We start from the raw sequence: 15,816 nt of genomic DNA on the forward strand, positions 1-15,816 counted from the left end.
TGAGATGACCACTGTGCTCAGTTTTCTTGAACCCATGTTCAAGTACTTCTGCGGGTGCTGTCTGCTTCTGCATGGGGTCTCTGTATTGCTGAGCGCCCCCTCTGTCTCCTCCACCAAGGTGCGACCTCCTGGTCCTTCCTGGGCCCAGGCAGCACCCATTTTCTTCTACTGCGACCTTTGCAGCTAGCAAGGCTTGTTTGCAGTCTTTCTGTTTGGAAACAACTCTGCATTCTCCAGCACGCCATGAGACATCTTCTGTGCGAAGGAGAAGTTCCTGGCATCTTCTGTTGTTGCATAATATTCAGCTTCTTCCAACCAGAGGCAGCCAATTTGCACCTTCATCCGGGGTTTAGTGGGCTCCTGCTCCCCCTGGACACTTTCGTTACTCTTGGACTTGGTCCCCTTCCTTTACAGGTCCTCAGGTCCAGGAATACATCTTCAGTGCTTTGCAGTCAGTTGTGGTCTTTGCAGAATCTCTGATCACGATTTTAGGGCCTTATTTATACTTTTTGGTGCAAAACTGCACTAAGGCAGTTTTGCCCCAAAATGTTTTGCACCGGCTTGCACCATTTTTTAGCACCAGCTGGGCACCATATTTATGGAATGGTGCAAGCCGGTGCTAAGGGTAGGCTAGCTTAAAAAAAAATGACGTTAGGCAGTTTTGAGTCAAAATAAATGATTCTGACCAGATTAGCATCATTTTTTGACGCTAAGGGGCATATTTATGCTCTGTTTGCACTGAATTAGCGTATTTTTTTTTTTACTCTAATGCAGTGCAAAACTAACTCCATATTTATACTTTGGTGCTAGACTCGTCTATCACCAAATTTATGGAGTTAAAGTCATTTTTTGGAAGTGGAAACCTACCTTACCTTAATGAGATGCAAGGTAGGCGTTCCTGTGCAAAAAAATGACTCTATGGCCTTAACACCATATTTATACTCCCATGTAAAAATGGTGCAAGGGAGGGAGGAGGGGTCAAAAAATGGGGCAAAGCTTGCTTTGCCCCATTTTTTAAGACCAGGGTCAGGGCAGGCGTTAGGGGACCTGTGGCCCTATTTCCATGGTGGAACACCATGGAATAAGCCCAGAGGTGCCCTCTCTAGGCCCTAGGGGCACCCCCACCCACACTAGAGGGACTGCAAGGATGGGGGACCCCATCCCAGGGGGGTACATGTAAGTGCATTTTATTTTTGAAAGTGCCATAGGGGGCCCTGAAATGGGCCCCCATACATGGCACATGGTGCAATGGCCATGCCCAGGGGACCCCTGTCCTCTGTGCTGGCCACTGGGGTGGTGGGCATGACTCCTGCCTTTTCTAAGGCAGGAGTCATGTGGCATGGTAGGTGCAGCACCATAAAATGATGCTAATCTGGTTAGAGTCATTTTTTTTTACTCTAACCTGCCTAAAGCCATTTTTTGGTGCTAAACCCTCTTCTTCTATACTGCCAGCCCCACCCGACTAAAGTCATTTTTTAAAACTCTAGCCTACCCTTTGCACCGGCTTGCACCATTCCATAAATATGGTGCCCGGCTGGTGCACAGAAATGGTGCAAGCCGGTGCTAAACTTTTTGGTGCAAAACTGACTTAGTGCAGTTTTGCAGCAAAAAGTATAAATAAGGGCCAATATTTTGTAAGTTTGCGCCACTTTTGCGTCATAAAATGACGTTAATGCGGTACAAAAAAAGTTTAAATCAGGGCCTTGGTGCTAGATGGGTCTAGCACCAAAGTATAAATATGGAGTTAGTTTTGCACCAAATTAGAGTAAAAAAAAAATGACACTAATTCGGTGCAAACAGAGTATAAATATGCCCCTAAATATGGCGTTAAGGCCATAGAGTAATTATTTTGCACGGGAACGCCTACCTTGCATCTCATTAAGGCAAAGTAGGTCTCCACTTTCAAAAAATGACTTTAACTCCATAAATTTGGTGCTAGAGGGGTCTAGCACCAAAGAATAAATATGGAGTTAGTTTTGCACCGAATTAGAGTAAAACAAAATGACACTAATTCGGTGCAAACAGAGTATAAATATGCCCCTTAGTGTGTTTCTGGGGAAGTAGGGTAACTTGACTCCTACTTTTTAGGGTCTTGGGGTGGGGTATCCTGGACACCCTTAGTGTTTTCTAACACTCCCAGCGACCCCCTACAAACTACACTAGGCCTGGGGTCCCTAACTGGTTCGCATTCCACTTTCTTAGTATATGGTTTGTGTTGCCCCTAGGCCTGTTGCATCCTATTGTATTTTACAGTGTTTGCACTACTTTTCTAACTATCTACTTACCTGATTTTGGTTTGTGTGTATACTTTGTGTATTTTACTTACCTCCTAAGGGAGTATATCCTCTGAGATATTTTTGGCACATTGTCACTAAAATAATGTACCTTTATTTTTAGTAACACTGAGTATTGTGGTTCGTATGATATAGTGCTATATGATATAAGGGGTATAGTAGGAGATTTGCATGTCTCCTAGTTCAGCCAAAGCTGCTCTGCTATAGCTACCTCTATCATCAGCCTAAGCTGCTAGAACACTACTGATCTACTAATAAGGGATAACTGTACCTGGCAAAAGGAGTAAGTACCATCAGGTAACCACCATAAGCCAGGCCAACCTCCTACACACCTAGTGGCATTGTCCTTGCCACATTGGCAGCTTGTCCCCTTAACATGGATAAGTACAAGCAGTCAATCTTAATAAATAGTGTTGAGGCCCAGGCCTACAGGGACACAGGTGCCAGTATCACTTTGGTGACTGAAAACCTAGTGCCACCTGCACAACACCTCCTTGGACAGAAGTACCAAGTTACTGATGTCAATAACCCAACTCAGTCTCACCCCTTAGCTGTAGTTCAACTTAGTTGTAGTGGAGTTACTGCTCCTAAGCAGGTGTTAGTATCACCTAGCTTACCTGTAGACTGTCTCTTAGGGAATAACCTAGAGGCTTCAGGTTGAGCTGAGGTAGAGTTTAGTACCCATGCATCCATGCTGCGTATCCCTGAGGAATTGCTTCCTCTCATTTCTGGTAAAATGAAAAAGCAAAGGAGAGAAAAAGGCCTCAAATCTCAGGAACCCTCTCCACCAACAGGTAAGAAGGGTATCAAATTATCCCTTCCCTACCCTGCCACTAAGGATACCATTCCTGTGGTTGGAGAAACCTTGTCCTGGGGTGGAACCTGTACCAAGGGAGCCATCAGCTACCACAGCTACACTCCCAGAGGTAAAGTACCTCTCTGTGGAACTACTAATCCAGATGTGCAAAATTGCACCATTTTAGTAAATATGGAGCATCCCTCCAGCCCTCCAAGAAAAACTTAAGTGCAGCAGCCCTGCACTACTTCTAAACACTTAGGGCAGCAGTCCTGTCCTGGTGTGGAGCTTATATGGCAGCAGCCCTGCCCTGCTCCAACTCAAGAGAAACAGCAACCCTGTTCTCTCTTACAGCCATTTGGACAACGTTTTTTGCCCAGCTATGGCTTTATTGAGACAGCATCCGTGTCTAGCATTTCCTGCAATTGATATAGGCCTAGTGGACTAAGCCCACTGCCCAACTTTAAAACATACTAATAGAACTCTGAGAATTTACACTCACACTGTTGGGTAGGTAAAAATACCCAAACAGGGTGGTTTACATCCCCACAGGGAAGTAACCATATAGTGGATGACAAAGAGAGTAACCACTCTATTGCAGATCTACTGTCGACTTATCACCACTTAGACAATAAAGTCTCAACTGTCCAAGGTTAGACTTATTGTCCTTCGTTTGGGCGGGTGGTTGTGTGAGAAAGTAGCCTCTTTCTAGCATGGTTACCCCCACTTTTGGCCTGTTTGTGAGTGTTTGTCAGTGTATTTTTACTGTGTCACTGGGATCCTCCGAGCCAGGACCCCAGTGCTCATAGATAAAAACCTATATGTCAGTGTGTTTTGCCTGTCTCACTGGGATCCTGCTAGCCAGGACCCCAGTGCTCATAGTTTGTGGCCTAATGTATGTGTTGTCAGTAGTGCTTGACTGTGTCACTGAGGCTCTGCTAACCAGAACCTCAGTGCTTATGCTCTCTCTGCTTTTTCATTTATCACTGTAGGCTAGTGACTTCATTTACTAATTTCAATTGGCACACTGGTCCCCCCCTTATAAGTCCCTAGTATATGGTACCTAGGTACCCAGGGAATTGGGGTTCCAGGAGATCCATGTGGGCTGCAACCTTTCTTTTGCCACCCATAGGGAGCTCAGACAAACCCTTGCACAGGCCTGCCATTGCAGCCTACAGGAAATAACGCACATGTTATTTCACAGCCATTTTCACTGCATTTAAGTAACTTATAAGTCACCTATATGTCTAACATTCACTTGTTGAAGGTTAGCTGCAAAGTTACTAAGTGTGAGGGCACCCTTGCACAAGCAAAGGTGCCCCCACATAGTTCAGGGCCATTTCCCCAGACCTTGTGAGTGCGGGGACACCATTACACTTGTGCACTACATATAGCTCAATACCTATATGTAGCTTCACAATGGTAACTCTGAATAAGGTCCTGTAATATGTCTAAGATCATGGAATTGTCCCCCATTCCAAATCTGGCATTGGGGGGCCAATTCCATGCATCCTGGGGGCTCCACTATGGAGCCCCAGTACTACCAAACCAGCTCTCTGAGGCTTGCACTGCAGCTACAGCTGCTGCCACCTCTCAGACAGGATTCTGCCCTGCTGGGGTCTAGACAGCCCAAGGTTTTCCAGAATTTTATGCTGGTCTGGGGCTCTCTAAGGGCTGTGCCACTATTGCCCTCCAATAGGTCTTGGGTTTTATGATAAATCTTGACTCCCAAGTATTTCAGGGAGGATCTCTCCCGTGTAAGGACCCTCAGGTTCAGAGGTGGTTGTGTATCTAGGCAGAGCGGAAATAGTCAGGATTTTTGCCAATTGATGCTAAGACCAGAGGCACTCCCAAACTCCTTCAGTAAAGTTATTGCCTCTGGGAGCTAATTGCACACATTCATAAACAGTAGTATATCATCTGGGTAAAAGGCAGTATAGTGTAGCCTTCCCCCAATACCTAGGGCCTTGAATGACATTCCAGTCCGTGATATGGTAGTAAGTGGTTCTACTGCTATTGTGAAGAGCAATGTAGAAAGAGGGCATCCCTGTCATATTACCCTAACTACTAGATATGATTCATAGATGCTCCTCCAAAATCTGTATTCTGGCTGTGGGGGCAGAGCACAATAATTTAGTCCACTGTATAAATCTGTCTCCAAGGCCCATCTTTTGCATAGTCACATAAAGAAAGTCCTATCTGAGGCTATCAAACGCTTTTTTGATATCAATGGCCATTAAGGCCATCCTATGTTTGTCAGGTATGTCAGCCTGTAGAACTGTGATGAGTCTAAGGATGTTGATTGCTGTGTTATAGCCTGGAACCCAGTTTGGTCTATGTGTATTAATCTAAGCATCAGGGGCAAGAGGCAGGATGCTAATATTCTTTTATAATCCATGTTCAACATGGACAGAGGACAGTATGGGGGTCATTACGACCTCGGCAGTCTTTTCGCAAGACCGCCGAGGTACCGCCGTGCTGAAGAACGCCAGTGGTGGCGGTCTGCCGCGCCGCGTATTATGACCGCTGGCAGCCAGACGTCCTTTTTCGTATGGAAAGCTGCTCAACCTCCACCGCCACGTCAACAGAACACCGCCCACTGAATCACGTCCCATAATTCGGTGTGGCGGTGTTCGGGTGACGGTGTTCTGGTGGCAGAGCTGCCCCCATATATCCCGCCCCCTCCCGGAGGATCAACGGACAAGGTAAGTTGACAGTCCGTTAGGGAAGGGGGTTGGGGAGTGTTGTGTGTTGTGTGTGTGCATGGGGGTGTGCGTGTGAGAGTGTAGAGGGGGTGAGTGAGTGAGTGTATGCGTGCGGGGGTGTTGCGTGTATGGGAAATGTGTGCGGGTCGGACGGTGTGCATGCCTGTTTGTATGTGTGCGGGTATGTGTTGGGTGTCTGTGTGCGTGTAGGGGGTGTGTATATGTGCATGTTGGGGGTGTGTGTTTTTATGGGTGTGTATATGTGCATGTTCGGGGTCGGGAGGGATGTTGTGCCACCTTTTGGGGGTGGCAGGGGGGTGGGGGGTTTGGGGGGAGGATTCGTGGAGGGTAGCGGGGGAGACCCCTATCAGTGCCAGGGAAGGAATTCCCTGACACTGATAGTGCCTACCGCCATGGATCTCATGGCGGTTCGCCAACCACCCGAGATCCATGGCGGTATGCAGGGTCCTGATATCATTGGAGGTCTAGTGACGACCGCCGGGCTGGAGACCGCAATCTCCAGCCCATCGGTCTTCACCGCCATGGCGGTCGGAATGGTGAAGTGGCAACCGACGCAGTCATAATTCCATTTCTTTTTCCGCCTGCCTGTTTGCGGTCTTACCGCCGCTTTACCACAGACTGCCAGGTTTGTAATGAGGGCCCATGTCTTAAGGCCAATCTGGTTTCAGAAGTGGCAGGACTAGCACTTCACTGGTGAATAGAGGGAAGTGTGCTGCCTTGTGGGCTGCCATAGAAAGACCCATTGTGATGCTAAGTCTTCAGGAAATGTGGCACAGAATTCCACCACTTGGCCATTTGTCTCGGGGACCTTACCTCACACCACAGCTTTGATAGCCCCACATACCTCTGGGATGCTTATATCTTCCCGTAGGGCCTCAATTTCTGTCTGTGTCAACTTTGAGAGGGTGGCTTTGTCTATGAGTGCTCTCCTACATTGGGGGGAAAGTGCCAGCAGGGGAGCATATAGTGTTGTGTAATATCTCCCAAATCTATTGTGTCTTCTTGTGTCAAGAGGCATTCACCTGATTCTGATTCCATTTCCAGGATTAATGAGCCATTAGCATTTAAGTTTGCAAGTCAAGCTAGTAGTGCCCCTGCTTTGTCTCATTCCATGTGGTCCAGCACCATATAAGTGTGGTAGTCAAAGCAGCACAGTTTTTCTGTGTACACATTTAGTTGTTCTTTCCCATCCAATAGCTGTTGTTTGAGATCCTGATTCCCAAATCTCGCCAATTCCAGCATTTGTAATGCTCTATAGTGGGTTTCAATTTCAGCATGAGTCATACTCCTACGACTTCTGCTATACACAGGCCTCTAACAAATGTTTTAAATGCATCCCATTCCACTGGGGGGGAGCAGTGGCAGTGTTAACCATGAAGTATGTGCAAATGGCTTTCCGACTGTGTGAATACAGGGTCTTCTAGCGACTCCACCAGTAGGTGCCAGGTTGGTATCCATGATCTCACCCTGTGCCAATGTAGCGAGAGAAGTACTGGGATATGGTCAGAGATCGTCTGACACAAGTATTCCACATTCTGGACCATCCTTTGGACGTCTGGGGAACACAGAAAGGTATCAAGGAGCACATGCAACTCGTGCATGCCCGAATAAAATGAGTAGCCCCTAGATTTGGGGAGTAGATCTCTCCAGGCATTGAACTACTCAACCTTTGTTGCTAAGTTTTAAAAGCTCAGGTTGCTCGGATAACCGGGGAGTCGCCCAGCGGTGGGTGGGATCAATTAAATACAGGGTCTACCACGCAAATGTGGTCCCCCCATAGTATGAGCTAGGCGTGTAAGGTGCTAGGACTGCTGACAATTCAGCTAGGAATCCTATTTGGTCTGAATTAGGTACATAAATCCCCACCACAGATATATCCCAGCCCTCCAGGCACCCTGATACCACTACGTATGTCCTCCCTGGGTCAACCAATTCTGCCAACTTTTGGAATGGTACACCTGGGCAAATCCAGATAAGGACTCCTCTGGCAAAAGCAGAATATGAGGTTGTAAATACTTGACCCACCATCTCTTTTATATGGCCTCTTTTTCAGTAGCGGTTAAGTTGTTTTTTTGCAATATAGTTATATGCACTCCTCTTCTCTTTAAATAGGAGTATACTTTATACCACTTGGTCATGCTGTCAAGCCCCCTGGGGTTCCAAATGATAAAATTGCAAGTTGGGGCAAATGCCATATGGACGTTCGGCATCGTTGTTGCAGCCCATACAGCAATGGTATGTTCTCCGTAGGATAGTAGGGGCCCAGGCCCATCTAAGAGAACAGCCGGCTAGCCGGGCAGAGGCATGCCACCTAAAAATGTCCAATATGTAGAACATAACAACCCAACCCCCCAACCCCAGGACAAGAAGGGAGCAACTCCCCATCCAAACACTTGTATCAACAACCAACTTGCGTGTAAGCATCTCTCACATGCTTTAACACAACAGGGATGCACCAGTCATGGTACTTCCCAGCTTCACTCTGCACCATCCAGGTAGTAACCAGGATAATAGAGCGCACAACCAGACCATTCGTCTCACTGAATCACTCCCAAAACATGTCTCAGGAATTCTTGGTTCTGTTCAGCAGCATTGTAATAATCTTGTCAGCTGTGCCGGGAGTAATAAGCGACATAGATTTTCCAGTGCTGCAAGGGAAATAGATGGGCTGTCAGAATCTGTGTCTTTTAAGTCTTCCTCTCCCAGCTCAGATGGGTGATCAGAGCTCGCCCTGCCTATGGCTGCTACCACATCCACCGCTCTTCTCTGTTCATGCCATGCCTGGGATTGTGATTGTGTGGTACGGCTGCCCTTTCTTGGTTTCTTTTCTTGGGGGTCTTCAGGACGCTCATGCATTCGCAGTAGATGGTTCCCTCCCCACATTGTCGGAAGGTTGTCGATCTAGTCCCAGAGTGATTGGGGGAGGTGAGGAAATGCACTGTGTTGTCATAAGTCACTTGTAGTCTGGCAGGGAAGAGCATAGCACTTGGTATTCCCAGTGCTCTGAGGCATTTCTTGGAGTGCATGAATGAGGCCCACTGCCGCTGGACCTCCTTGGTGAAATCTGGGAAGATCAGGCGAAGAAGGTGGCGGATGCCAGAGAGTGCTTGCACATCTGCAAAGCGTATGTCAATAGTGAAATCCGAGCGAAGTCATAAAATTTAAACAATATGGTGTTGGGTGCCAGGCTAGCCCTAACACCTGCCGCCACAGGTGTCAGAGGGCCACACACTGAAGAGTGGGTGGTTGCCTAAATATTGAAAGAAGAGTGGCCAGGGCACACCAATAGCATGAATCCTGACCCTGATAATGTTCAAGAATAAGTAGAAAGTTCGTTCTTGGAAGATGATGTGTAGATATTTATTATAAGTGCAGGTAGAAAGTAGAAATCTCAATCAAAAGACTGCGTTGTACAAAATGACCATGTGTCCAGAGCAAGCAGCCAGATGGTGATAAATGGTCAAAGTTACAATAGGATGTTCGAATGTAACAATAAGTCCATACAGCAAAACAGCCAACACGTGTTTCGTCTTCAAGACTTTGTCAAGGCTTCAGATGTATATAAAACATTATATGTAAACACGAAAGGTACATAGATCAAGCTGCTGGTAGTCATGAGTCCTTGGGAGAAATCAAATAGTATAGGCAAATGATGGCCATGATAAGCCTCAAGTATTTGTGGAGTGAATAAACCTGTGCCGTGCGCGTCGGGGTTTTGGCAGAGTGTTTGAAAACAGTGTTGTTTCCTCCAGTGTGTGTTCAGCTGCCGTGACTCTTTCAGCCAATCTCCTGTGGTCATTTCACATGAGCCCAATGTCCACTGTCACCATGTTTATTTAGAGTTTGAGTGCGTCTTTGGAGGCCACTGTGGACTGCAGGATAGTATCCAGTGTTGGCCTCTGCAGGTCCCTGCGTGGGGGGTTGCACCCCTGGGGCAATATCTCCCGTGGAGGTGATCATCTGGGACGAACAAGCACCTGGCTCATCTTTTTTCTTTGGGTGTTTGTCCATATTCCGACTATGGTGTTAGGCAGGTGGCACAGCGGCTTCTCGTACTCGTACACATAAGGGTGTTTAATGTGGTGGTGTCTCTCGGTTATTGCAGTTAGGTGTACGTTTCTGGCATAGGACCTGCTTCCCCAGTGACTATTGCGATAAGATGGGCGCCCCTCACATTTACCAAGCTCCTCCCCCAATCCAAGATTTTCTCATTAGTGAAGGGTATTCCGGAGGTCAGCTACTCTAATCTGTTGGTAGGATTGGCCAGTCTTGTTCTAGGCATATATGTTAACACACCCTGAGATATCTTTTGTCTCCCCTCAGGATACAGTGCTGTGTGGTCAGCAAGGCCATGCAGCCCACCCCCCTAGTGATGAGGAGCAGTGTACTAATGCGATCCAAGCGTTACCTCACCTATGGAACAAAATTTTGACAGGAGTCTTCCTCTTTGCCAGGCCCGAAAGGGATTGCGTCCATCCATGCTGCGAGGTTGCACCAGTTACAATTCAGAGTTCAAGAGGCCTCCAATGTTACCCACCGGCGGGCAGCTCAGTTTGATCCCAGGAGTATGCCACAGAGGTGCCTCCACTTATTCAGGCTTCATAGTCATTTTCCATGGCGTACCCATGTTACAGGGGGGAATTAAGGCTGTCCCCCACTGCTCACTTGCAGGTTTGGGTCTGGTGTCATGTTGAGGCAATTTTTTTAGCCATGCTATGTATGGGAGTCACAAAATTCAAGCTAGCTAGAGCCCCTGGGGCCCAAAAAGTGTGCACCCCGGGACCGACAAGTTCAGGCAACCACTAGGGATAAGTCTGGGCCCACTTCTCAGCTCCCCTGGATGTTGGGGCCCATCGGGAGCAACCCTGCCTGTCCCTGCAGGCTACCTTTAGCAGGGAATATGCCAGAGCCTCACAGCTCCTCGCCGCCACCAGTCAGATCTCCTCTGAGGGCAGAGGTATGCGCACCTCTTTTTCTTCTCCCCTCTGCATCTCCTCCCAGACGGACCCCACTCTCAGACCTTACCGCGCAGGACTCTAGGTCATGACTCCCTCTTGCCATCTTGTTGCAGCAGGCCTAGTAGTCCCCACGTTGATCCCATGCTGTCCACGCTTCACACTCCTGGAGTCCTCACACTGGGATCTGCTGCTCATCATTCCCATGTTATGCCCAGGAACTCCCAGTCCATCAGGCAGGCAGACAGCACATCCTCCTGGTGCCAGCTCAGGGATCCAATGACGCCGCCATCTTGACTCGCAGCTACATAGAGCCGCTACTCATTCTTCACGGCTATTATTGGTTCAATTGCCCTAGGAGTTCGCCAAAATGTTAACTTGGTATTGCAGGACCCTTTAGTATCTATGTCAGGGTCAGCTTGGGCCATTTAGACTATTGATGGCCCCAGTCAGACGTCTGATTTCAGTCAGGAGCACCGCAACTCCTTTCCTATTCCATTGGCCCCTAGCCATGTCCCCTCGAAAGATGCTTTCATACTTTATGATGTAAGTTAAATTTACAGCCCATCAGTCCAAGATGTGGCATCCCCCACCAACAGAGAAAGCATGCGCAGCTTGAGTGCCTTTTGATTATGGTTCCAAGCCACAGATTATAAATTGGGGCCTTGCTACTTTCTGTCCACCTTATCGCTTGAGCAGGGAAGAGTTTTGAGTTCTTTGTATCCATAGATTAGGGAAATGGCACCAGTTGAATCACCTGAGTTGAATACTTTGCCAATCAAAGATTCTGAAAAGTACCTTCTACAGCACACTTATTTAATCTTTTGCCACAGTCCTGGTCTTTTATTATGTGAATGTGCCATGCCGGATCGCCTCCTTGGGTCTGCCACCATCGCCCATCTTATTGCATTGTTCTCAGATCAGTGACATTTTTCTTTAAAGATTCTGCCTCTATTTCCCCAACAGCATTATTTAAATATGACATAGTCAAGCAGCCACATAGGGCCTAATTATGAGCTAAGATGTTATTCATCAACCCTGGTAAATGACAATACTATGGGGTATGTTATTTATCGGGTACAATAAATAACACCAGTTACGGGTTCATGGGGAAGAGCATATGGATTTAGGGGGCTTATTTACAAGCCCCTTGCTCTGCCAGTGCATCACTTTTTTCCATATAAAAAGTGATGCACAGGCGAGGCAACAGGCTTGTAAATAAGCCCCTAGAGGGCAGAGTTATGAAAAGTGGTGCTTAGTGCAGCACCACTTTTCTTGCGCCTGTTAACGCCCTCAACCGCCACCATGTGTTCGCAGTATTTAATATACGGCACACCATGGCGGGAGTTAGAGAACTAGCATCAGAATTTTTTAAGCCAGTTCAGCGCTTTGCACAATTAGCATCAACAATTCTGACGCTAATTCTGCAATGCACCCAGAGGCAAATTGTAAACAATGGTGTGCCTTGTTTTAACACCTGCTCTGAGCAGTTGTTTAAAGTGTTAAAAAAAAGGACTTAAAGAAAACTCAGCCCCCCTAATGCGGGAATGCCCCCTTTGCATAAATTATGCCTGGCACAGGCATAATGTAGCGCAAAGGGCTATAAAGTAGCGCAGTGCATGCATTGCTCCACTTTGTGAATATGGTGGGGCGATTTTGGCCTAGTTGGGCCACTTTAGCATAAAAAGAATGATGATAATGGGGTACAAGGGGGTGCTAGGGGCTCTTAAATCTGCCCCTAGGTGTTTAAGGCACCAAAAGCCACATGATACATGTAAATACCGAGGCCCTTATTCACAAGCCCCGTGTGCCACAAGTGTGTCACTTTTTCCCATTGAAAAAGTGATGCACAGGTGGCGCAAGGGGCTTGTAAATAAGCCCCCAAGTGTTTTCCACTGTTGAATTTTCAGAAGGTTTGATGCTCAAATTTAACAAAAGTTGAGTTATTTAACACATTTGATAATGATGGATGCCTTGAAACTCATAATTCATAATTCAGACCCATGCGTAAACATGAGTTTACTGGATATGAGAACTGGAATATCATTAGAATCTCGTAATCAGGCCCTTAGAATCTAGACTACATTGGCAGGGTGTTTTATGCATTCCTATTCATTTCATGATCTTTATGTAGATATATATGCAAATAGGTGGTTTTCTGCACGATGTAAGAGTCATTTTAAGACAGAAGACCGCTCCATATCACAAGAATATGTATTTGTTAATGATCCAGCACAGTCAGAATATCGTTCAGACGACTTATTGTTTCAGAGCACTGGAGAGAACGAGCTACACTAACACAGCTGTGATATTTAATCTATTTTTAACTGTAAATTGTACTTTACCAAGCTACCAAGTCATTGACAATGCCATCTTTATGAGAAATATTATGTATTTTTTTAAATCATGTTGACACTGACGCCTTGAAGGTTCAATAGCAGCCAAAGTTTTTTTTTTTTTTAAATCGATACATTTCTAATTGAAAACAAATTGTGGCGCATGCTATTATGTGTATGTTACAAGGACAACACATTAAGAGGCATTAATGGCTCTGATGCACCATTTTTCTACATCACCCTGGCTCCCCTAATGTCACCATGGCAGGTATAATGTCGTGCAAGGGTTTACAAAGAGTGGGCCTTCTTAGCACCTCCTTACCGTAATAAAATGACGCTAGGGCGGCACAAGAGGCTTGTAAAAATGCCCCTAACATTATTTGCTACTTGGTATTTAAAATACGATCTATCGCGTGTCAAAAACATGCCTTTTCTTTAGTCTGGTTTTCTTTAGAGCCTATGCTAACGCCATGCCTCCGATAAACGTGTTTGCATAGTTAGTGCAATCATTGAAAATAACATCACAGGATTGTTTCCTTGAGGTAACACTCGTGAAAGCTTGAGTCACGAATGTGAAAAACACTGCGTGGCACCGGAAGTGCAAGCTTCATTTTAGCGCCCAAATGATGCAGCACTGGTGGCAGTTGTCTGGGAATCCTTAACACAGAGAACACACAGAACAAGTACCGTCTTGATACACAATATAAACAGCCCAGCGAATGCACAGGCTGCGCCAGCTCACCTCAAACACAAAGATATCATAAACAGCAGCTGTTCAAACTTTCCTTACATATAGAACATGCTCAGCCATGCTGCAGAAGTGAAGTGTCCCTCACACACATAGTAGAGGTGCAGGAGGAGCAAATGCCAAGTCCTACAGGGCCATAACATCGGCCTTGCATCAAAATAAAAGTGGCCTCCATTTGTGGATCAGGGATTTAAAAAGTGACCCTCACTTGCTGGTTTTGCAAATGGTATAGAGTTGCATGCACACGAGCTTGCTACTAGTATTGTTGGTGCTTTGAGATAATGCAGCAGTAAATTAATTATGCCCTCTGTTGGACCAGGCCATTCCTGCTGGGTCACTCTAGATTTTTACCTCACTTTGCTGAAGCCGTTTTTGTTGCCTTTTAGGGCTTTGTGCACTTTACTCCTGCTAAACAGCGTAAGCTGCTCGTCCTCTCTATTATAACATGGTAAAATGGGGATTAAATTCTACTAGTGGGCAGAAGCACGCATTGCGTCACCCACTAAAATAGCACTGTGACACATCTCAGGCCTGTCGCTGCAGCCTACAGTATATATTTTAAACTGCTGTTACGATCTCGCAAAATAACCCTTTTGCAAAGCCTAAACCTTCCTTTTTTTAAACTTAACTAAACAGTCCTATGAATGCTCATAGGGCAGGGTGTGTTTTTATTTATACATGTGTACTTGTTCTAGGTTGGTTTAGGATGTTTCTTATGTTCTGTTTTCACTTTATTACTGTTTTAGTGCTTCTTAAATACTTTACACATTTCCTGCAATTGAAGCCTTACTGCTTTTGTACCAAGCTACAAATCGGTTAGGTTAATTTAGTGACTTTTGTGATTCACCCTGACAAGGGTTCTGTTTATTACTTGCTCTAGTCTTGCTCCCCACACAGGTAATAACCCAATCTCTTACATCCCCATATAAAATATATAAATTCCTGCCATAGACCCAAATACTCATCTTGCTGCATTGGCGCTGTCTCTGACTAGATACAAGCATTCACAAGCCACCTTTCTCACTCTTTTTATCTTGTACCCCACATTTCCCATGTTGTAACATCTCTTTTTCACTTCATCAGTCCTCCTACCAGCCCTCAGGTGAGCTGTTTTAAGGCTGATGTATATCTAAATGCAATAAACTGTTGCAGTTGTTATCTTTGTCTCAGGGGACTATGTGCAAGAAAGTATTTGTAAAGTGATTTATAAAACATTAGAAATACATCTTGGGGCTATCTACAATCAATGAATATTGCTAAGGCTTCAAGAGATAGCGCCATAAACAGTTTGTTGATAAGACAGTTAATATTCTGTGAGATTGAAGTACAGAGAATGTCCATGGTTAAATCTGGAAGATCTGACTAGGAGGGCTACCCTTTGCTAAGATGTTTAGCTATTCAAAAAGGACACAGTGACCCCTTGTCAATCTTAGGTCCATATTTATACTTTTTGACGCAAACCGGCGCTGGTTTGCGTAATTTTTTTTACCCCGGCTAACGCCATTCCTACGCGCCATGCGGGCGCCTTATTTAAGGAATGACGTTAGCCGGTGCTGCAGACTGGTCAGAGTAAAAAAAAATTCATCAAACCAGGCAGCACTGGCGTAGGGGAAAATGGGGGTTGTGCGTCAAAAAATGGTGCAAGTCAGGTTTGAGGCAAAAATCATGCCTCAAACCGGACTTGTGCCATTTTTTGATGCACAACCCACATTAAAATGACTCCTGTCTTAGCAAAGACGGGAGTCATGCCCCCTTGCCCAATGCCATGCCCAGGGGACCTCTGTCCCCTGAGCATGCTCATTGGGCACAGTGGCATGTAGGGGGACCCAAATTAGGCCCCCCCATGCCACTTAATTAAAAAAAAAAAAATACTTACCTTAACTTACCTGTACTTACCTGGGATGGGTCCCCCCATCCATGGGTGTCCTCCAGGGGTGGGGCGAGGGTGGCAGGAGGTGTCC

The sequence above is a fragment of the Pleurodeles waltl genome, chromosome 5 (genome assembly GCF_031143425.1).
Source record: "Pleurodeles waltl isolate 20211129_DDA chromosome 5, aPleWal1.hap1.20221129, whole genome shotgun sequence".
Lineage (NCBI taxonomy): Eukaryota > Metazoa > Chordata > Amphibia > Caudata > Salamandridae > Pleurodeles > Pleurodeles waltl.